Source organism: Ambystoma mexicanum, chromosome 5p (genome assembly GCF_040938575.1).
Source record: "Ambystoma mexicanum isolate Mex_15411 chromosome 5p, UKY_AmexF1_1, whole genome shotgun sequence".
Taxonomy (NCBI): Eukaryota; Metazoa; Chordata; class Amphibia; order Caudata; family Ambystomatidae; genus Ambystoma; species Ambystoma mexicanum.
The window spans coordinates 1,105,619,597-1,105,645,053 of NC_090930.1; positions in this window are offsets into that span (position 1 = coordinate 1,105,619,597).

The window sequence follows — 25,457 nt, forward strand, 5'->3', positions numbered from 1 at the left end:
AGCAAAATGATTATTTGCCCTATGCTGTACTTTCAATGAACCCCATTCTGGAAATATCCCTTGTGATCCCAAATCACAATTAGGTGTATTGGAAGAATAGGGGATATTTAAAATGATACATGTTTTTCACAGGTTAGCACAAAGAATTCTGGTTCTTTTCTGTTTCCATTGTCTCGTTATGGGAGGAGGCTGGGTAGATTTCATTGAGTGAAAATGTTTGGAGCATTGAAACTTTCAAGACTGCATTAGGGAATTGATGATCTGACCAGAATACATCTGGGGCATCACATTTATTCACTTGGTAATTAAGAGTGAAATGCATCTAAATCATGCCCATGTTTATGCATCTTTGGGCGAATAAGTCAGGAGAAACCCATCTTTGTCATTTTTATCAAAACGAGCACTGCCTGTGTTTTGGTTGGGTCATCAAACCAAAGGTTGAGTTTCTGGGCATGCTTTTCGTCTTGGAATCGGGTACAGTAACCAGTGGGCCTGCATGCCTCCAGCATGTTGGCAGTAGAATTTTAAATTAAGGAGCTTTTAGTAGGTGAATGTTGCCAGGATAGATAGACTACACATTAATGTTCACGTTGATCATTCTGGGAAGAACATACCCCCCCTTCTATTTTATCCTGTCTGTTAAAGAATGCTGGACTAATGGGATACAAAGGATTAGAAGGAGGTTCTTCAACAGGTCTGGAAATTCCCAGAAAGTCTAGTTCATTGATTACAATAGTCATGAACACTCTAGTAAGATTCTTTATTTCTGATTTAGGCATTATTAAGTCCTAATGTTTGGAAGTATGCTGGCCTCTGGTGGGTGAAGCCATTGGTATTTCTTATGACCTGGGAGGGATAATGATACTGGTAGGTTTGAGCCTGAGGCACGTGATCAATATCAACACTGGTTTTAGTTGGTAGGGCCTACTAAGGGGCAGGGGATTGTGTGTTTGGGCTTACATTGTTGGTATTTGCTAGCATGTTCACCCTACTAAGTGTAGCCGGGTTTACATCAAGTAGAGAAGCATGAGATATATTTCTGGTGCTGTTGCATGTGTTAAGGTCTTGCTTCAAGGAGCTGGTGAGCTGGATAATGAGTCTAAAACTATAGATACATTGATTGTGTAAATCACCAATTTGAAAATCCTTTAAGAACCCACCATTGAGAAAAGGATTGCTGGAAAGGGAAAAATATGAGCAAGTCGGGAAAGAGCATAAAAAGGAGAAAAGGGGGCTGAGAGCTGTATTTAAAACAGGGCAAGGAGAAAGGTGCAAAAAACCCTTAGGAAGTGTGTGGTCAAACATTTTAAACAAAGCAAACAAAATGATTCACAAAAAACTCAACGCTAAGGCCCAATGTAGGTTATTCTCAATAAAGGGCAATTTAAATTCATTACCCATATCTAAATTGAATGTGCCAGGTTATATGCATTATGGCAGGTTCTTCACCCTGAGAAATGAATTGAAATGATCAGCAACGCTCCTTATAACTTTTGCATTTGCTTGGGTCATGGCTAGACCATTCTTATACATATTAGTAGGATCTGCGGGTATTTTTTTCACAGAATGTCTAATAAGTATTCTCTCTCTGGCAGTTAGACCTGAGCTCAGATGCCTAAAGAATGCAGAACACCAGCCTCCAATCCTTGATATATTGAGTACTGAATAATAGGCCTGGGGTGGTAGCCCCTGAACTTCCGGAAGTGTTTGTATCAACATAAGGATTTCAGTAAAGTATTTTTGGTATTTCTATTTTTACCTGATGTTTATTTCCCCCCATTTTGAGGTGACAGAAGTTGACAGCATTTTTTTTTGAGAATGAGATATTATGATCTGTGAAACCTCCTATTCGGGTCAACTGGGTGGGTGACAAATATGGTTCAGGCATGTGGGTATTTGAGGGTGGAGCAGCAATCAGCTTGCATTGGGCAAGTAGCTGGCCTAGACTGTGTAGGCTAAGTAATATAATAAGGAGGAGTTTGAAAAATAACTCTTCATATGATTTTAATGAGACTTTACAAAGACATGCAGAAAGGTAAGGACTGCGGGGACTCAAGGGTGCAGGATGAAAGGTTGTTAAGGATTTCAATATTGCTGGGGCATGTGGTCGTAAGATCATTGTACCCGGGCATGGATTCCTGGTAAAAAGATAATTCACCTGGCAGCACAGGTTTCACCTTCCATTTAGCATTGACATAAAAAAGTAATCAAAGCTCTCTGTTCACCTTCATTTGGAGTGTGCCATCTGTCTTAGATGTCCCAAGCCCAGTGCATTACTCAAGGTTAATTTCACTCTTTTTGGCATCCAGGCTTCATGTGGTCAGAAAGGCAAATGTTGGAAAAGATATATTGATGACATTTTCGGTATTTGGGAAGGAACGGAGGGGTGGAACGGGAGAAGAACTACTCCAATTTGGGAACTATTTCAATGGATGTAATGAGAGGATAACATTTACAATCAAAATCGGGAAATCCTCAGTAAACTTTCTGGATGTCAACGTCGAACTCACCAAAGAAGGGTTTAGCACCAAGATCTATAGGAAACCCAGAGATGTGAACAGGACTCTACATTTCAGTAGTTTCCATCCAAAACACCGCAAAGAAAATCTTCCATACAGCCAATTGCTTAGACTGAAGAGAATTACATCAGACTCTGAAAGACTACAACATGAATAACGTTAAGATTTATGGAAAGCGGTTTCCCGGTTGATATAATGAACAAAGCAGCGGTAAGGACAGAAGCGTTGCAACGTGAAGAACTACTTAAGGCAATACAAAAAAGGATAATAGGAGCCTAATCCACACACTTAAATACTCCAGTCAGAGATACAAGATTAAACAAATCATTCTCAAAAACTGGGACTTAATCAAGTCAGACCTCAACCGTAATCGACTTTTTCCAGAACCACCAATGCTGGCGTACAAAAGAGGACATCATTTTAGGGACAAACTCATTAGAGCAGACAAACATAAGTCACCAACACAAACTACCCTGAGTAAACAAAAACGTGGTACGTTTGCCTGCCTAAATTGCCAGCATTGTACAAGCATCATCCAGGGTGACCATATTTGTCATCCCAATACCAGTAAAAAATCACTCTCAAATATTATACGACTTGTGAGACCAAAAATGGCATCTATTCACTCCGCTGTCCATGCGGCAAGTATAAGCAAAACATCACGAAGGACCAAAAACAGATGGACAGAACACAAGTCAAGTATTAGGACTGGGAATACCTGTCTACAGACATTTTAAAGGAAATAAACACAACACATCACAAATGAGAGTAGTTATCCTTGAAGTAATCATCCACTTCCTAGAGGTGGAGACCTAACAAAAAGGTTGTCACAACGGGAATTATTTGGGATACATAAGCTTGATGCCATGGCCCCGTTAGTTATCAACAAAGAATATTACTTTGGTCCCTTTCTCTGATTTAAAAAGTTCCTTGGGGAGACAGAGACATAGACTAAGTCTGTCATTTTCTTGAACACAATATCTGAATGTTAAATTAGACTGATCTGTTCACCTAAAAACGTACTGGGACAGTCAAGAGAGATTGTGCACTCACTTTTGAGACAGAGATTCTCATATACTGAAACCACTGAGCAATGAATATCAGTTTTACCTAATGAGTTGTTTAAGTGATTGGAACAATTGATGATTCACATTTGGAATTATATGAGAAAACATTTTTGAGTTCCAAAGTATTTTGTAAGGTCAATAGAGCTAACCTTTACCTACCTCACCAACCACATACATGTTCACGAAGTTTAATACCACAACCTTATTACCGTACATACTGTTAAGGACACATTTCCTTGGACACAAACCAGTCCAAACAAAGATATGTGTACATCTGATGCAAGTTTTAGGAATTTCTCGATCTCTTTGACACAAAGCTGCCTAACAGCTTGGGAACATTGTTTCACATAGAGAAAGGAGTGATCACAACTGTGCCCAGAATGAGAGAAGGATTATTCCTATATTTGTATACATTAATTTGACTCTCTGTATCTAACCAAACTTTAGTCACCGTAATTATTCTAGTTTCTAAACAAAACTATACGTATTACGTATACACAAACACCTTATGAAATTAGTAATTAAGATATGGTTTTAAAAGATTGTGGTTCGATCACCACTAAGATGATCGGGCTATTTTTTACTATTTTTGACATCTCTGTTTTTCAAGGATTTAACATTTATCCTATCAAATCTAATATTCTCCTAAGATTTAGGATCATGCATATTGCATCTATTAAGTAACGACCTAGCACGAGAAGTTATATGTCTGAGTTATCTTTAGAACATATATCATTTTTATCGAGAGCCTTTATGGAAGTGAGTAAAATATTCTGGCATTCTTGGGTGAGCATTGATCCATTTGCCTGTGATGACACACGCGCATTTGTGAGATGACATGACAGAATGACACGAACCGGTGGTCGCTATGGACCTTTGGTTATCTTTGCAATTTCACCCATATGTTGCTCAGAGAATACCCATTTATTGAATACAATGATAATGGCTGAGAAAGATCAAGTATTTCCTTCCAGCATAGAAAATAACTGTACACTTGCCTGTGATGTGAAACGCGCATGCGCAAAATGACGTCAGGGGTAAACACGAACCGGCGATGACTAGGGTTTTTTAGGAGATCTTAGCCAGCACATTCATATGTTGCACAAATAACAGCCACTATATGAAAACAACAATCATGGCCAAGGCAGACATAATATATCCTTCCAAAATAGAAAATAACTCAACCCCATACCTATGACATCATACGCGCATGCGTGAGATGACCTCTAGGGATGACTCTAACGGGTGATGACTACGTATTTGCAGGATATCATTGCAACTTTATTTATATGTTAATCACAGAACGTCCATCCTTTGAAAATCACGAACATGGCTGAGACAGATATAATAATTATCTCCAGCATAGAAAAAAGAAAAAACTCCACGACATATCTGTGACGTCACACGCGCATGAGCGTGATGACATCACAAACAGCTGCAGAGATGTAAAAAGCAGCCATTTTTACAAACAAAAACAAGCGGCTTGGTGATCTTTGGGCCTCCCAGCTTCTACTTTTCTATCCTGTTACACAGACATTCCAAGTAAGTTACAAAGGGACCTTTGGGTCCCCTTTCTTTACATTTGCTCTTATTCTTTGGCTTAACACTCTAACACAGTTTTAACAGTAAGCCTCATTCATTTATCTCATTTATTTTAGAACTACTCAGATGCCCTATTGGCATCTAGAAGCCCTATGGACAGTCTTTCTTCACAAACGCAACAGACTCACCGTCTAAACTGACATTGAACCTATTTTAACCCTCTGGATAACTTTTAACATAACAAGACTTTGGGGGTCATTCCGAGGTTGGAGGTAAGGGATTACCGGCGCCTGTAAGGGCACCGATGTCGGTAATCCCTTGCCTCCGTATTCTGAGTTCCCTTTGCGGGTCCCTCTTTACCTCCTGCTTTTAGCAGGAGTAAATTACGGGACCCGCAAAGTGACCTTGGAGTAAATTACGGCACCGTAATTTACGGTGCCGTAATTACCTCCTTCCCCATTCCCATTGAGCCCTATGGGGACAGAAATGGGGATGGGGAAGGGCTATGGTGAATGGGGAATTACCGGTCCATCCAACCTTGGAATGGACCGGAAATTACTCCATTCACCATGCCGGTATTCCATGGAGTAAATAGCTCCATGGTTGCCAACCATGGAGCTATTTACTCCATGGTGTAGTCCTAACTCGGAATGAGGGCCTTTGTCTTGGTAAGATTTCCATACTAATATTATTACCACTAAAACCATGATGAGAGAATCTGAGTCTTAGGACACTACAAATGTTTTGCAGATAAAAGGGAATCATTTGCCCATGAGTGACTATCCGTTTTGGAAATTCAACTTTCAATTATAACTACTGGCCCACAACGGCATTTTAAGAAAACACTGAAGGTCAGCATTTTTCCTTTTCACTAACTAATAGGGATTTCATTGCAATGTAAGTGTACCAAGTTACAAATTATTCATGGAGCAATTAAGCACGTACACTTGATAAAAGAGTAACCATTGTGAATAAGAATATGACATGTTGAAAATCTTTAATGTCAAGTTCTTCTTAACTTAGTACAAGCATTGATTTTAGCTTGATATTGCCACAATGAACAGCTAATGTACTCGAAAATGTATTGGTCATGCATGTGCATAAACATGAGACTTATCAAGTTTATTTTGACTTTTCTTTGTATATTAAATTGAAATCTATCGCCCCTGATGAAGAGTAACACTCAAAACACGTTTGGGCAATTGCACATTAAAATTATTGTATAATTTGAACAACTGAACAGTTATCTGAATCATTTTTTTGAAATAAGTTTGTTTGAAACATTCTTAAATGAATTATATTTGCATTGAAAGTACAATGAGCTAGGTGGTTGCCCTACAGAAGGTTAGCCTGTTAGCCCATTGATATCATTAAGAATGTGGCTAGCATACTTAGGCCATATATAGTGTGCAGGGGACACGAGTTCCCCAACAGGGAACCTCCTATCTGATCTATTGTTCCACAAACTAGATGTCAACGTTGTAGTTTTCTCCCCCGCAACATGAATTACCCATACTCCTTCACTTTAACTAATTACAAACGTTTTAAGTCAATACAGTATTCAACTAAACTAGGTGTGCTTAGTGTCAACATTGGCTAGGCAGAAAGGCAGAAGGACAATATAAAATAAAAAAAACATGAAAATGTATAAAATGGTAACATCATACAAGCATGTTGTGGTACAGGAATGAATTTTATCCTGTAAATAAGGTTCTGTGATATTTCTGCTTTTTGAAGGCTACCTACCAAAAAGACTGATTTATTTTTGCCGATTTTTGGAGGCCTGAAAAAAGCAGAATGCCACATTCCTGTTGGTGTGGTTTCACCCCCAACTTCCAGGCAACCCGTTCCCCTCCCCGCCTCCACCCCCATCCTCTCCCACGCTGGTGGATGTATCAAAAGTCAGGGGGTGTTCACCCTCTGAAAGCCCTTTTCTCAGCCTCCACCTCACCACCCCCTCTCCATCCCCCAAGCATTCCCCCTCTTTTCACTACCCCATAACCACACACACACACAAACACGCATTTACATTCCCCCCTCTCCCCGTCACAAACATTCCCCTTCCCCTCTCCACACAGGCATGTGAACACGGACACAAACACACAAACACCCAGCCACATATAACCACTCACCTGGGACTCCCACGACTGCTCTTCTGGGCCTGATGCGCCTGTCAGCCTGTGTGCACCGTCGTGTGCGTCAGGGGAATGACTGCTCATTTTAGAAAGACTGTTCAGTGCAGTCTTTCTAAATAGATTTATTTTCATTTCGGCTTAATTAAAACTATATTTTCACTCCGTACGGTAAATAATGAAGGTTATGGTTAAATGAGAACATCCACATTGGCCTAAAATATCAAAATGTGGTTAAGCATTAAACAAAAGTGTTGGAAATGTGGCAAATAGATCCAAAATAAAAGGTCTATAAAATAAAAGAAAGATCACAGGCCTTGGCGATAAATGGTTCGACAAGTTTGTGGATGGGAGCAGTAAGAACACCACACTAGCTCCACAAAGAGAGCAGCCTTTGGGTTCAACGGGCATGACCATTCCTCAAAGAGTTGGGAAGCTAATTCCTAGGACAACAAATGTTCAAGGAAAAAGTGGATGAAGATTATACAATCGGGTGCCTCGAGAAAGCAAATGGAAGGGGTGAACAGGGGGCTAAAGTGAAATATCAGGAGGGTGGAAGATACATCGACAGAGGGACGATTAACGATTTTCCTTTCTTCAGATTTTGGAGTTCGCTGAGTGCAGCTGTGTTGGGGGTTAATGTGGAAGTGGGCCTATGGCTCCATGACTGACCCAATTCAGTAGGGTCCCTGCTAGGAACAAGGACGCTGGAGTACACTCCAGCTAGGGGTCCAGGCCTGACGGCATCCCAACTAGTGACCCCTGCTTGCCTTATCCATCCTGGGCTTCCTGTCCTCTAGCCCATCCTTATGCCTCTTCAATTCACCTGGTTGGAAAACCAATATTTTAGTTTATGCCTGAGGGTACAGTATTTTGGCTGATAGTTTAAGCAGCACTTAGACTTTGCTTCTGGCAGTGGGAATGAAAGAGCTCGCCTTATCTGGCAAGGATATGCGTTGCCCTTCGCTCCACCCTTCCCCTTGTTTTATTTCCCAAACATGTACAAAATACAGCTATCGATGGCCATTGCCAAGTCCTTTGCTATTATATAATGATGCACGTTAAACAATGTTCACTATTTGCTGGACGCCATATACGACTCAATGTGATTAAAATAAACTCATTTGGCAAATACTAAACCCCCCACCTGTGAATGGATCCCATTGGCTAGGGCCTAATAATGAAACCTTTCTGAAAGCGAAAAGGGTAAAGTGAAATCATGAAGGCAGAATTTAAATGTGGTCCAGGGATAGAAGTGTACCAAAAAAGTAGTGGAACTGGGACTCTGGAGGGGGACAGAGTAGGAAGGAAAGGAACAACGTGCAACACATTTTTCAAGAGGTGCTGGTTGACAGCCAATTGAGTTGAAATAGATTTCAGTTTAGCTGTAACCTAGATAGTGTGGTAAAGTGGAGAAGTGTGCTTTTAAAGAACAGTTCCGGATGGGGGAAATGGTTGTAAAAAGTAGTTGAACTGTTAACAGTAAAAAGTAAAAGTAGTGGAACGCCTCTCGTGACCGTTCCGCCTCACTTCGACCACTGATGTGGTCATAAAGTTAACGTTATGCATGTATCAAGGCGAAATCCTTCAATTCTACTGATCTTGCCAAACAAACACTGCAAAACCGTTTCCCAGCTTAATATAGCGTCTTTTTTTCCTCTATGCGCAACAGATGCAGGTTTTCAAATGCATAAAGAAACTTCTCTAAATGTAGAAAAACCGGTCAGGTGTTACTTTTCGAAAGCATCGCTTAGTGGCGTTAAATGGATTATTTTTTTTTTTGTGGGCAAAAGCTCATAATTCGTTTACCCTCTGCTGTACGAGCCCGTTCCCAGAAGGTTTCCCGAGAGCACAGGCGGCTACAAAGGCAGGCGCGGCCATCTTTCATTTGTGACATTTAATTTAACTGGAGGGCATTACAGTCTGTGTGGAATAAAATGTACTCCACATTATGCTACATGGCTGTGCTCTGCTAGGAAACCCTGCTTCTCCTTTTATGGATCTGAAAGTGAAAGATGCTGCCTGGGTCTCCAAGATGCTGAATTAACTAAAGGCAGGTCGCATTTGTCTTGTTTTCAAAGGTCAGGTTGCAAACATGATGCAAATGCAGATGGGAACACGCTTGAATAAATTAGATACCATCGCCATTTTCTTTAAGTCATGGACTTGCCGTTTGCTTTATGCCTTGTGAAGATTATGGCACTGATTGGGTGCGGGTGAAAGTCAACATAGGCTTTTATATAGATACTTGCTGATCAAATTGAGGCAAACGATAGCTGAACTATGCAATGTTTTTATTAATCGGATAGGCGGATGTCTACTTTAACACAATTTTGCACTTAGGTCCGTACGAGTATGTGTTTTCTCGACCTGGAATGAAAATATGACTCACAAAGGTAAAGATTAACACCCGGGCCGCCGGAAAGATACCTTAACGGTTGTATGTCAGGAGTGCAAATCTTCCTTTTTTTATTTTTTGCAGGTGTGCCTGTTCTCGCACAGGAGCTGGTGTAGTGCTTGTTCGAAAGGCTTGTTGATGATGTTGGCAATTTGTAGTGTTCTTTTGATGTTAGCCATAAACCTTTCTGCGATGCCGCTGGCTTGAGGCCATTGTGGGGTTATCTTCCTATGTTGAAACCCCATATAGCGTGCAACGTTTTCAAAGTTGTGGCTGGTGAAAGGCGGAGCGTTGTCCGACTTTATGACCTTTGGCATTCCATACGTTGACAGCTTGCGTTCCAGTGCTGGGATGACACAAGTGGCAAATGTGGATTCAATGAGCTGGGCGTCGGGGAAACAGAATTCATGAATTAGTACGAGGACATATGCACAGTTGCGCAGTGGTCCAAAGAAGTCTACAGCCACTTCCTCCTAAACACCTTATCGGAGCTGGGACATCTACAGTGGTTTGGGATGAGAGGGCGGAGCAACCTGGGTGCAGATGGTGCATTTTCCTACTATTCCTTCCACAGTGGCATCCAATCTGGGGAACCATACTTTCTGTCGTAGTAGGCATTTAGTGGATACTACCCCCTGGTGGCCTTTGTGCACCAGCATGACTGCCTTTTCTCTCAGCGATTCCGGAATGATGACTTTGCAGTCTTTCATGATGATGTGGTCCTCTATGACTGTGAGCTCGTCCAGCACCAGCTACATGCATCGTACGCCATTCTTTATGTGCTCGGTTTCCTTTCTGGTTTGAGTCCTGAGGTGGGTTGTCTTCCCCGTCTTGATACAGTGCGCCAAGATTGCGAGCGCTGGGTCCTGTTGTGATTCCCTTGCTAGCATGGTCCAGTCGACTGGCAAAGGTTGTAGGTGATGGATGATGTAATTAATGTATGTATTCGCAATGGAGGGGCTTGCTTGTGGAGCCCCGGTGGGGTGTCTGGACAGCTAGTCGGCTGGGTTACTGTCTTTTCCTGGACGGTGTAGGATGGTGAATTTGTAATCTTTTAATCTTAGTCCCATCACGATATCCTCAGCAGCATTCTTGCTTTTGGGTCTCCGTAGATTGTTAAAAGGGCCTGGTGATTGGTAATAACCGTAAATGCCTTTCCGTTTAGGAAGAGATGAAAATAATCACAGGCCCACACCACGGCCAGGCTCTCTTTCTCCACCTGTGAGTATGCCTGTTCTGTAGTGGTGAGGCTCCTGCTTGCGTAAACTACAATGAAGATGTTGGCCGGATCCGAGGAGTTTCAGTGTGTGAGAATCGGCCCATGCCTACAGGGCTGGCATCAACAATGACTTCAGTCTGTCTTTCAGCATTGCAGTAGGCCATATATCCTGCCTTGGAGATATTGTTTCGAATGGTCTCAAAGGCTTTCTGGCAGCCTGTCGACCATTCAAACGCTTGGTCTTTTTGGGTGAGGAGAGAGAGAGGGTTGCTGACCATGGAGTAATCTTGGAGGTATTTTGAGCAGTAGCTTGCGAGACCCAGGAATGAGCAAAGTTCCAATATGTTCTGAGGTAGTAGGGCTGTGTTTAGTGCCGCCACGTTTTCTGGGTCAGGTCGGATTATCTTATCTGAGAAAATATGCCCAAAGAACGTGAGCGATCCTTTCATGAACTCACATTTGCTCTTGTTGAGGGTGAGTACCACTGCTTCGAGTTCTGCGCACACTCGGTGCAAGGGTACATCATGTTCCTCTTTTGACTTGCCGAACACTTGGACATTGTTGGAGTAGTTGATACAGTTGGGACGTGGCAGATGACTTTGTGAATCTCCTCCTGACATATTTCTGTGGCTGATGAGATGCCGAAACTGAGCCTCTTACTGTATTGGAAAAGACCCATGTGGGTGATGAAAGTTGTGATGTATCTGGATTCAGGGGCAATCTCGAGCTGGTGAAAGCCTTTTGTGAGGTCCAGTTTGGAGAAGTATTTAGCGGTATGTAATAGGTGGATCAAGTCGATGATCCTGGGTGCTTGGTGTTGTTCCTGCTCGATTGCCTCGTTAGCTCTCCTCATGTTCACACACAGTTTGATGGATCCATCTGGCTATTTCTTTGGGAACGGGACTATGGGTGATACCCACAGGGTGGGTCCTGTCACAGGTTCAAAGACTTGCTGTTTCTAAAGTTTGCTTATCTCCTCTTCAACTTGTCGCTGGATATTAATGGGTTTGCCTCTATAGTGTTGGGCAACCGGTTTAACATCTTGGTTAATGTGCAATTTGATGTTTCTTTTTTTTAGCTACCCCAAGCTTTTAAATACGTTTGGGAATGCTGCCTCAATGTCTTCAGGCCTCATGAAGTAATTGTGGACCATCAATTGATATAGTATGTGCACAAGGCCCATTTCCACAGCTGTTCTGAAGCTGAGGATGCATCCGCTGTTCACTTCAGTTTTAAGGACGTGAAGTGGTATCATTACCGTTTGGGTCTTGTGGATGCAGGTGGCAGTGATGACCCCCTTTCATGGAAGTGGGGTTGGGGATCCGTATGGGAAAATGTCAGTGGTAGATCTCTTGAGTTTGGGAGCCCTAGAGAGTGCATCGTATGCTTCTTCAGTGATTATATTGACTGTTGCCCCTCTGTCGATTAAAAACTCGAGGGGTGTGCCATTGACGTCAAGAATAAGAACTGGGCTGCATTGCGTCACTATGTTTTTGTTCAGCGCCCAAAAGTATCCTTTTTTGCATTGATCTTCACCGGATGAAGGTGATTCACTGCTGGCCTTGTGATACCATTTCGATGTATCGGACATACCGTCTGCAACCGCTTTGTCTGGAGCCTTCAAGAGTTCTCTGGTCATCTTGGACGTGTGATCTGTGGTATTCACGCTCAACCTGTTTCGACCTCTGGGATTTGTTGTCAGCCCAGGGCTCACAGGGGTTTCCCACTGTGGATCTCCTTCATTCCTTGAATGATCGTCTGCTGGTCGGGGGCAGAGGCGCGTTTTTGCATACTGCCCTGAAATGGTCCTTGCCTCCACATGCTGCGCTTTTCTGACCAAGGGCACGGCACTCTCCAGTGTGAGGATATTCGTAGCCACATTTAAAGCAGGTGGCTTTGCTGCGTCTGGGTGGAGGATTGGGTGTGGGGTACAGCTTATTGACGGTGTCAGGTTCTGTGTGTTTGGGTTGTATCGTCACTTTGCTTAGATGAGATTCTACCGCCGCATCCATGCGTGCTAGAGCTAGGATTTCCTAATTGTTTTAGCAGAAGTTTTTTCCTGAATGCTTGGGAGTCACATAGGGCTATCACCTGAGATCGCAAAGCTTTGTCATTGGAGTATCAGTGGAATTCACTGGGCCTCATTAGGACCAAGGCGGTAAGGGGTTTACGCCGGCGTAAACCATGGCGCCCCTTACCGCCTGAGTACGAGTTCCCTTAGCGCCATGGTGATTTTAACGCCTGCTTTTAGCAGGCGTTAAAATCCATGGCGCTAAGGGACCTTGTTGTCAATTACGCCACCGTAATTTACGGTGGCATAATTAACGCCTTCCCCACTCCCATTATGCCCTATGGGGCCAGAAATGGGAATGGGGAAGGGTAAATGGGGATTGGGGACTTACCGCCCCGCCAACCTCGGAATGGGGTGGTAAGTCCGCCAACCCCCATGGCGGAGTTGGCAGCTTAGCGCCATGGACCATGGTGCTAATAGCGCCATGGTCCTCCGCCAAGGTCCTAATGAGGGCCACTGTGTTTTAGCTTAATTCTTAACCGCATGACAACATTGTCAAGAGACTCCCCTTTTTCCTTGCACGTCGTATGGAAGATGGGCCTCTCATAGTCGACATTCGTATGGGGTGCGAAGTAGTCTGAGAATTTAGTGTGCAGGTCCTGGAATGAGGCAGTGTTTATGTCTAGTAGCTCGCCAGCGATATCCCTGACCGCTGGCCCTACTGCCATGAACAAAGTGTTTTTCATTCTCTCGTCGTCTAGAAGCCCTATGGCTCCTATGTAAAATTTGAAGCCTCTCAGCCATATTCTTCATCAGGGCCCTAGATTGCTGGTGTCCCACAGGTCAAACGCATGCAGTAAGTGCAGAACTTGGGATTACCCCGCCAGAGGGAAGGATGGAACACCCTGTGCCTCCTTCTGACGTGGATGCTGCGTCATCGCCCAACATGGTGTGGTGCAGATGGTGCACTGCCCTCCTCGTACCCTTGCCGCAACTGTGTTCTGCCTTCAGTGACTGGATACCTGTGCGTTATAGTGCACACTCCTTTTTGACCAGGTGTGGTATTTGTGATTTCCTCCTTGGTCTGTGGCCACTGGGTCTATTGCACACTTTTCTTCTGTGGTGTGGGATGGCCCTCCTACACCTGTGGTGTTTACTGTGGGTATGGCTTTCTTTCTGTGTGTGTGCTCTGCCCCTGCTGGTTCAATGAGGTTGGGCATTCTCCTTTTTTGAGCACTGAGCCTGTGTGTGGGAGCATGTGGTTCCTACACCCCTCAGTACCTTTTGAGAGTGTGGTAGGCGCGCCATTGTGCAGTGCACGTGTCCGATGACACCCTCCCTTACAACAGAGCTGCAGGCATTGTGGATTGGGTGACCGGGGCCTCCTGTAGGCAGTGTGCACTGCTTATGCCGATTTGGGGCCGTGTGCGCCCCGTGGGCATTCTGACGCGGTGCCTCCTCGTCGTCTCTGAATGTGTGTTCCAGGCTCCACTCCGATGAGGGCCTTTCAAGGCAGGAAGGCGTACTGAATTGAAATTACATGCGGACATGGTGGGTACAGACAACATATCTTTATTGTACACCATGTTAGCCGCAACTGCTTTCCCTTTCCTCTCCCCGCCCCCTCCCTAACCCAAAGTCACTTCCCCAAATCTCAGCCCAAACAAGGGCCTTCCCACACAATGATTTGGGAGGGCGCATGGCCCAGTGTCAATGACACAACAGCGGGGCAGGATCCATCCACATGCTCACCTTCCACACTACCAATGCCCCCCTTTACCTTTTCCCTTTTTTACAGTTTTTCCTACTTTTACTTACTTTTCCATACCAACCATATAACCTGTTTGCCACAATGGGGTTGGCAAGTATGGGAATCTGCCAGCAAGCTAGTATAAGAGCAGGGCAATGTGAATCTGGGCTCTGCAATGGCCAGAGAGTTCTCTCAGGTGACTGCTAAACTTTGAATTAAGTATTTTAGAGGAAAATAACATCAGTACTGACCAACAAAACTGAACACCCTGACAATTAGACCTGGCTGTCCACTATGTACTGCGAGTGCTTCAAACCCAACTCACAACCTATGCGAATTCCCTTGGGTTCTACATCGACAGACACCTTCCCTGCAGGGAGGACATAGCAATGAAGACACAAAGGGCTTGATACAAACCTTCCCTCCTGCTGTAAAATCAAGCTCATCATCCCGACAACCAGTTTCAGACATGGTGTACAAGCCCTTGCCCTCTCACACCCGGATGGTAGTAATACACTTCTTGAATGCCTACCAGTGGCCAAACTGGTATCTCTCAGATGTATCCTACATGCTGCAGTCCAAATCATCAAAGGATGTGTTTGCAAATTCGACCACTTCACCCCCACCCTCATCGAACTGCACTGGCTCCCATTGCAAGCATGTATCACCTACAAATCCTGTAGCATAATTTTCTTGTTATTCATTGCGTATTTATAAGGTGCACTGTACATCAAAAAGTGTTTCTAGGTGCCATAAGGCACCAGGGGAGGGGGGCCAAGGGATGGTATACAATAGTAATGGTCCTACTACACCTTGTGACATTTGGATTGTACAAGTGCAGAAAAACCGGATGCGCAGGAGGTAGGGTAGAGGAGTGGGAGGGAGGGGGCATAATGCAGAGACATAAAATGCAGGCAAGTGCTAAGGGATTCTTGGGGGGTAAGTGCCAAGGGCGTGTCAGGGGAGGTCCATCATCTAAGTGTGAGGGAGTGGGGCTGGACCACACTCAAGAGGGTGTGGGGGAGGGAACAAGTCCAACAAGAAAGGTCAGTGAGCAGTCCCAGGAGTAAGTGCTGGTAGGCGGGTGCTGGTTGTGACTGGTCAGGGAGGGCCTGGTGCTCTGTACAACTCATGAGTGAACCAGGCCACAGGTCAAGTAGATTTATCTGCAAGGCCCTCAAGCCCTGAAGTAACCTAGCTGAGAATCTCAGCATCTCCGGGGCCTAGGATCCCCCAGAAGCAAGAACTTGTGCAGACTTGAAATATGCTGGTGAATGAATGGTAAAACTAGAAGACATGTCTTCTTCTCTGTCCATGTCCCCAGACTCTGGAAGCACCCCCCCCCCCCCAACAAAACCAGATTCCCCTCTTTTACATACATTTTAGGAAGCTATTTCACAAACCTAATCTCCTTCACAGTCACCTCAGAATATTTTCATCTACCATCTAATCTTTGCTCACACCTGCCAAGCCAATATCTTTGGCCTCCTCCCTTTCTGCTAATGACTTCGCTCATTACTTTTCCTCTAAAATCTTTCAAATTGGTGACACTCTTACCGCCCTCCCCCTACACCCTCCCTAACCTTTCTTCTGTCCACCATCTCTCCTCCTACCTCTTCTACTCTCAACTACTTCTTCCTTACCTCTGCCATTGAATTATCACCCACCATCCAGAGTGCCAACCCATTCTGCACTGCTATTGACCCTTTTTCTCCCCAAATGGTCCAAGACCTACTCTCAATCATGTGCCCTTATTTCTCTCAGCTATTTACCCTCTCTCCGCTGGACTCTTCCATGTCTCCTTAAAATATGAAACTCCCTTACCCCTATTCGAGAAACCCCCTGCTGACCCAAACGTACCAGCAAACTATTGGCCAGTTTCTACTCTTTCCCATTATTCAAACGTCCTTGAGCAGGTGCTCTTCGACCAGATCACTAAGTACCTTGATGATAGTGGCCTTGGAGATCCACTTCAATCTGTCTTCCATAGTAAACACTCATCGAGACTACACTCATGCACATCTTCAATGTTATCTCTAGTGCTCATCACTCCAAACTCTCTTCTATGCTCATCCTTTTAGATCTTTCTGCTGCTTTCAACATTGCAGAGCACTCCTCTCTACTTCTCACACTCCCGACCTTGGGTTTTGCAAATCTGCTCTTGCATTGATTATATCTTGCTGTTTGGCTCTACATGCACAACCAGTCTCTTTAAAAATTGCTTCTCCTAGTCTACAAAGCTGTAGAGGAGGAGCCAAAAGCCTCTACCGGAAGTCCCGCCCCTAAATAACCTATCTGTTGGGAAATGGCAATAGTGAAAAAGGCGACACCTGTAATGATGCCGATAACACAAGCAGCCTTCGAAGCAAAGTATCCATTAAGAAGATCATTCTTTATGTATCGACGAAGAGCTGACAGCCTTTTGGGAAAGATCCTTGAAGAGCATGTGATGACGGATGAAAGAAGAGACTGGTGAAATCACTTTACGAAAGTGACAAACTTCAGAAGATATGACAAGAGAGAAGGTGAATAGACCATATAGAATCTAATGACAAAGTAAGAATCAAGTAAACTTTCATATGCGGAATGAAGATCGCACATATGAAGAGTACGGAAGAAAATGAAAACCATTTTATAATTGTACAGATACAGTAACGCAAATAGATGAAGTAATCATAAGGCTGGCTATACGTAGTGAATAGTGCAGGCGGTGTCGCCAAGGTATATATATATATATGCATAAAAATCTGAAAGTTCCACATCGTACATTAGCAGACTGAAAACCCTGTGAATGGTAGAACTTGAAGTGTGGTGCCGCAGAATAAGCCTGGCTGGAGATCGAGGGAGAATCGAGAAGGTCTGCCTGGCTCAGTGTCAAGGATTGGGGCAGCCAAGAAACTGGTTATCTATTGTGGAAAAATACAATAAACGAGAAGGCGAGAGCTGTGCTCCTGTTAAAGTGCAGTGGAAGGACAATGAGTGCCAAGTTTTATCCATTGAATGGTATTAAATACAACCAAGGAGCTCAAAACCTGGTCTCCAGTCACATGGTCAGATGAAAATAGACTTTGGGCATGCTACACAGCGACCAGAAGATAAGAACATGCTCACACTCCCTTCTATTCCGAGGAGCAGTGATACTTGTAAGGCCAAGATCAAAAGACTATTCTCATGGCAGACAGCTTGAGTGATGATAGATGATGGGCTAATTGGGTGGGGAGACATGGTCAAGTCCGACTCACCAGCACCTGGGCTACCAGCTTGCAGGCTGCTAACGAGTGGAACATTCCAGAAGGGTACAAGTGTGACAACCAATTGTAAAGGGCCACGTACCAAAGAGCCCTATACTTTAGAGACCCAATGAGACGTCGTGTATTTCATGACGCTCACATTGACTTGCACTAGGGGTGGGCAGAGTTGTCCACCTGACAGCAGGGACCCAATCACAACACCAACACCCATAGAATGTATACCTAGATGTTTCCCTTTACCCAATCACAGTCCCACATAGGTTTTCTTATTCTGCCACATAGTATGATGTCAATGATGATGAGTTTTTAGTATAAAAGTGAGTTTTTTATGAAATATGTGGAGATATTACTGCCAGACATCCGATGATGTTGGTTGTACTCCCTGTTTTAGATAATTGTTATTAAAACAGACAAAGGCTTTTGCCAACTTCTTGAGTCATTTTTATTATTGATGTTTGAGTAATTTCTGCATCCTCATCCACACTGCACAGTGTTACCTCATCTTAAAGGACCTTCCAGATCACTTGATAGCAGAAAGGGGGTGGTTTAAAAGGCCCATCGATATGAAGGTCTTTGGAGTAGTCGGAACATCGAACAACCTTCGCCATCCAGCCGAGGAACGCAAAGTTTCCTGTGGAGAATGGCCGATATAGACAACCTGCAAGTAAAGAAGATACAGGTGGGACGGGCCCCTCTTTGACAAAATCCCTCATGGTTTCTACAGGCGCTCAGCAGACCAAAGGTGAAGGTGGCCAATTGGAGGAGGGGGCGATCCCGTGAGTCTGGAGCCAAAAGGCGAAAGGTGAGTAGATTGAGGAAACTGGCAAACTGTGGAAATGGGGTTGTGGTACCACATAAATAAGTAGCGTGGGGTTGGTTGAAATTAGACAAAGAGCGTCTGGGGAAAAAGATGTGTTTTGGATGAGGAGCGTTCCATAAGAAGCCCAGGGTCCTTATTCAAGGAATTTTAAAAGGAGTCGTCGCAAAACCCAAGTGGGTAAACTAGGTTGCGCACAGATAGATCTGTGAGAGGAGATGATTCAAACTCCTAGCGGAGTAGTTTAAGGGCTGAGAGAAAAGGAGTATATACCATGGTGTGCATGTAAAGAGTTGATTAGTTGTTTATTCGTTTTTGTTACTGTATGTATTAGAAAAATGTCAACGAACGACAAAGATAGGTTATGTTACGCAGAGAAAAAGGATATAATTTATCATAGATTTTACTGTCGGTGCCAACCATAGGTTAGATTAAGATAATTCAGAAGTAGAGCCTTTGAGCAGCGACTGTTGGTGCACGCTCATATTTGTTATTTTTCTGAAATGTATTTTGTGCAAAATCACTGGTAAGTATAGACAGTCAATTGAGACCTGTCATAATGGGAGTAGTTACACCACTGATGCACATGTGCAAAACACTACTGAAACATATGCCCAATTTCAAACAGTACAGTGCAGAATGGGTTAAAGGCACATCAGATAAGATATTCATGCTGTGGCCACAAGGGGGATCATTGGCAAACAGTTTAACAACACATGACCACATACTTGCATGCAGCGTACACAGGAAAGAAATTGGAGAAAAGTTTAGCTATTTTAGAGCTCTGGAAAATGTACCAGAAGGAGCAGGAAGATCCGCCTCCTGAAGAATGGATGCTTAACCGGAGCCGGGAGGAAGGTGTTGAGCCTTCTGCTCCCCTTACTCCTCCAGAAGTAAATGGTGATATTACGGAAGATGCAGGATTGTATCCGTTAAAGGAACTGAAAGCGGCGACAGGGTATAGTAACCCAATATATGAACCACCTGCTTATGGTAGTGATGATAGTCAAGAAGAGACTAAAAGAAATGAAGAGATCTTTAAGGTCTTGCAAGGCAAGGAATAGAAAAGTGAACGCTCAATTGTAACCACAGATATAGAACGGGAGATTAAAATATGGGAAGGAGAAAAGGACAAAGCTGACGAGATTACACTCGTGCAGAATGAATGGATGGATGGACTGATATTATTAAAGCTCAGCAGGAAAAGTCTTGAGGAGGTTAGGCAAAGGGAATACCAAGACGAACAAGATAAAAAAGACAGGGAACAAGAAAGGAGACTGGAGGGAGATGAGAACAAGGGAAAGAAAAGACAAAGATGAGAGCAGACCTGTCAGGAGGAACAACAAAGAAAGGAAGAAAGGGCAGAATAGTAAATAAAGTATGACAATAGGGAGAGAGCAGTCGAAAGAACAAGACAGGCTAGAAAAGAAGAGTGAAGAGGAAGAGGCTCAGAGATTACAGGATAAAAGAATGTGACGATGAAAAGAAGAGGAAGTGAGTAGAGCAAACAAATGAAGGGAAGAAAAAAGACAAGAAGAGGAAAGGGTTAGCTGGGAAGCGAAGAAAAGAAAGGAATTAGACACACAAATGGAACAAAAAAGAGACAGAGGGTACGCGACAATAATCGCATTGAGAAAGAGCTGATGGAAACAAGTCCAGTAATATCATGGGGTGACATAGAGGAGTTTCTCCCAATGCAAGGAGCAATTCCAGGACCATCTAGGGTGAACCTTGATGATAATTTTGAGATAGGAAGCATTGGAGATAGGATTGATAAAGCTTATCAAAAAATAATGGCAAAAGTTGAATAAGGAAGCAGGGGAAAAGAAGATTGATCTCTAATTGATGGGTCACGAGGCAAAGAAGTAAGCCCGTTTAGTCTCAAGCATAGACCCTTGACTTTGGACAGACTGACTTTGAACAGAGATGAAAAGAATGAAAGCCATACTAGTTGGGGACTAGATATGTCAGACGAAGAAAGAGAAACCTTCTGTGGGGTGGAGAGAGAAAGCGGATGTGGCCCTGAAGGATGCATGCTGTCAGACAAGGAGGTAAGATGGTCTGATCTGGAAGAACCTCAGCTCCCATAGCATACGGACGATCACAAAGTGAGAAAGGAGAATCACCACCATATGTGAGCATGTGAGCAGGTTAGGGTCATTGCCAGGTAGAAGGTGATGCAGAACCATCGTCCCTGCTATGGATAGACAAACAATGGGAGCTGATTGCAGATTTGCGTTCATGCAGTTCCCTTTGTTGGAGAAGGGAGAACCTAGGCCACAGTATATCCCATGTCCACAGATGGATACGGATAATTTAAGATGTAAACTCCCTAGTTTAATAGTGGATGCAGGAAAATGGATTTATGAACTAAAGCAAATGACAGGAGGCATAGCCCTAGCCATAGAGACATTACGAGTCTCCTAGCAGCCATACTTGTGGAAAGGGCTGATGACATTTGGACACGAGCAGGCTACTCAAGTGTCACGGAGCAGAATACAGCTCATGATGGAGCGCCATTTAATAATTGTAGAGCAGACGTGTGGAGAGTTCTTAGGGTACAGTATCCTGACAAGTCATATATGGGTGCAATTATGGCACGTAGGATCCAAGAAGGAGGCAATCTGCTTGCTAACATTCAAAATATTCAGGAACAGTGGACTTTTGAAACTTCAGAGCCGTGGGTGAAAACAGTGACAGTATTTTACAACATTTTATGTCAGGGACTACTGGAGCAAGTACAGAGACAGCTCAAGAAATGAGTGGAAATGGAAGCAAGGCTTTGGGCAGAGATACAGTTGACCATAGTGCACCACTGTGAACTACTGCAAGAGAAACATAAGAAGAAGCAAGAGGCTAGGAAGCTAGAGGAAGCCAAGTTAGTTCAGAAGAAATTTTCAAAATACGCCATAGAAAGTGTGGTATTGACAAGCGGAGAAGGGCTGGGAATGCAGCAACAAGCAATGGGTGTATCTCAGGCAAATAATCAACGCCAGATGGACTAAGAAGGAAATGGGTTTGTGTCGGGAGGCTGAGGAATGGGATTCATAGGAAGAGGTAATTTCCCAAATAATCAGAGTGGCTTTCAGAATATGCCGAATGATAATAAGAAGTTGCAGGGAGGATTTAATCAAGGAGGGCAAGTTAGAAGAGCATCTCCTATAGGTTGGACGTGTGGTATGGCAGGGCATGTTGCATGCATGTGTGGAAGCCAAGGGTATGTACAGAATGGCCAATTTTCAAGAGGGGGACAGCTTATCCTCCTGCATATAGCCCACAGGCTAGGAATTTGTTTACAGAAGATCAGACGGTGTATCAAGCACAAGCGCCACAAATACAGCAAGCACAACAGCCACAACAAGCATTGCAAGGGAAGTCACAGCATGCACCCATGCAGATACAGCAGAACACAAACATAGGGCAGTTATTGACTCCTAGAATAGGGGGTGTTTCTGTGGTTGGAGGATGTCCTTTCACAGGTACAGGGATGAGCATATATCCACAATAGGACAGCTCACAGGGCGACTTGATGTGTTCAGTACTATCGGTAACACTAGACCCCCAAGAGGAACAAAGGGTTGATGTGACGATGGGAGGAAAATCTTTTTCTTTATTAGTAGACACTGGGGCAACTCGCTCATGTATAGGAGAGGGAAATGCCATGAATGGTCAGGGCTTCTCTGGAGCTACAAGTAGAGTTCCTTTTACTGATGAATTACCTATCTCAATAGGAGAATGTGACATGTCTGTTCCATTATTGTATTCATGGCAGACACCAGTTAATATTCTGGGACGAGATTTAATGATGAAGCTTAATAAGACGATTTCTGTCACTGATGAATGCATAGTGTGTTCTATTCCAGGGATACACTATTTAAACATGGGCAAATGTATTATGGCATTGACAGGGCACATGGAACCTGAAGTCTTCCTTTATGGGATACGCATTCTGTTAACATGGTTACCCGGCTTAGTGGGAAAGACTATGAGAATACCTGATGAATATTTATTCAGTCCACAGATACATATGGACGAAGAGGGGTGATGGAATATTCCCTTAGAAGTAGTTGCAGCCATAGTACAAGGGGAATTGGCCATGCTCAAAGAATTTGACAAGGGCAGGCCATGGAGAACAGTGATTGCCATTGGGGAAGGGTATAGACTGACTGACATCACAGATGAGGATATGTTTAAAGATCATCCAGCAGATGATGAAGTAGTCTTTGAAATGAACATCAGATATTGGATAAGAATAGAGAAAAGAGAGGTGCCCCAGCAAATGATGATAGTGTGACAGCATGCAAGATATTTTGACAAGGACTTAGAACAACTGCCAGCCGTGTTATGGACTAAAGGCCCCTATGATGTAGGCCTACTGAAGGGGTAGGAGAAGTTAAGATTGAACTGAAGCCAGGAGCAATTTAACCTCGAGCAAGACAGTATCCCATGTCCTGAGAGGCGCATGAGGGTATTTTTAAAACTATTTCCACACTAATGGAACAGGGTATCTTGGTGATGTCAAAGTCACTGTGCAATAAAGCAGTGTACCCTGTGAAAAAATTGAAGGGGAGTCATGGTGTTTAATTCAGGACATGAGACCGATTAACCAGATTATAGAGGCAGAGATTCCTCTAGTTCCAAATCCTGCAACAATACTATCTAGTATCCCCATTGAGGCATGATATTTCACGTTGATTGACTTGAAAAATGAATTTTTCTGAATCCCGTTGCATAAGCACTCCCACGATTTGACATCATTTACTTTCCGCCAGACTACGCTGAAAAGCACTTGTTTACTTCAAGGGTAATGTGAGTCTCCATCAATCTTTAATAGGGTCCTACAGATGGACTTAGGCAATATTGATTTGAAACGTGTTGTACTGCAGTACCTAGATGATATTTTGGTTTGTAGCACAACAGAAGATGAGTGCAGGCATGACTCAATTCAGTTAATGATTATCCTAGCAGACAAGGGATATAAAGTAGACAAAGAGAAGGTACCGTGTTGCTAAGGAGAGTTGTTGTATATATGCCAGTTGATTTCACATGAGGGAAAAAAGGTCACAACTGAAAGGGCTGAGACAATTATGAAAACAGCAAAACCGCACACAAAAAACAAATGCAGCAGTTCCTGAGACTGTACAACTATGTTAGAGCATGGGTATTTGATTATAGTTCATACACAAGACCACTTTTGCAGGCTCTAAAAAGGCACAGGTAAAATGGGATAAAATAGAATGGACTGAGGAAATGGAGCAGGGGTTTGAAGAAGTAAAGAAAGCTATTTGTACAGCTCCAGTTTTAGGAATTCCCAATTATTCTGAGGAGTTCTACCTGTTTTTGCACACGAATGGGACAGTTATGACTGCAGTGCTTACACAGAGGACTACATTAAGGTACAAACCTCTGGCATATTATAGTGGGATTTTAGATCCAGTTATGAGAGGACACTTTCCTTGCAAACAATTGCTGGCAGCAGCCGCGTTCACCATTGAGAAGTTGGGGTGTCCTATGACATTATTCGTTCAGCGTACTTTGTTTGCCATTTTGGAAAAAACCTAAGGGTACGTTGACATCCCAGAGGGCATCTGCATATGAAGTTGTTATATCTAATACTGTGATTAAGATAGTCAGGTGCAGATTAATGAACCATGCCAGGTCTTGGGAGTATAGCTCAGGGGCAATGTGCTTGCCTTGGAAGCAAGACAACATGGAGCAACACAGGTTCGATCCCCGGGTCCGTGCTTACAAACCTCTGGATATTAAGTGTATTGGAAATAAACTATCATATCATTCATAGCTGAGCCCATGGCAGAGGGTGAGCATGTGCATGACTGCGCTAGTTATGAAGAGTCAAATGATGACATACCACGTGTAAAAGAAAATGTGCTGTCAGGAGGAGGGATTCTCTTTATTGATGGGTCATCAAAAATCGATCAAATTAATGGAGAAGGACTGACTGGGTCAGTTGTATTGAGGCATGGGGAATTTAGAAATTGTGGCAAGCATAAGGCTGCCATCTCACCTTTCGACACAGGCAGCAGAATTGATGGGGCTTATTATCGTGCTTAAGAAATACAAAGGGGAGGAAATGACGGTGTGCAGTGACTCCGCCTATGTGATGTCAACTGCGCACACAGGGCTAGCACGTTCGAAAAGAAGGGGCTACCTCTGAGCGGATGGCACTCCTGTGCAACACACAGCATTATTGGACATACTTATTAAGGCACTGCAGCTCCCAGCAGCCATTGCAATATTTAAATGTGCAGCACATACTAAGAAAACTGATTTGATTTCACACGGAAACAAAGCCACGGATGAAGAAGCCAAAAAGGTTACCACGTCTTCAGACATCTTGAGTTTTGATACTCCTCATATAAGAAAGGGGGAAATTATGGCTGTGATAATGCAGGAAGGTTTGATCATATGCCGAAAACACAGTTAATGGAAATACAAGGCAATGCACCACAGGAAAAACAAGAATTGTGGAAGTGGCGGGGGTGGTCTTATCCCTTTCTGAAGCATTATGGTGGCAAGATAGCACTGAGAAGCCAGTAATTCTTGTAGCATTATTAAGGGTGGTGCTTCAACAGCTGCATTACCCTGCACATGTAACTATGGAAAGCTTTGCAACAACTATTGCAGAGGATTGGTTTGTACCAAATTTTTAGAACAAGTTGCATTTTATGTAGTCAATTGCATTGTATGTCAAAAGTGTGCTGCTGGGCACACCTTGTGAACAATCAGGTGA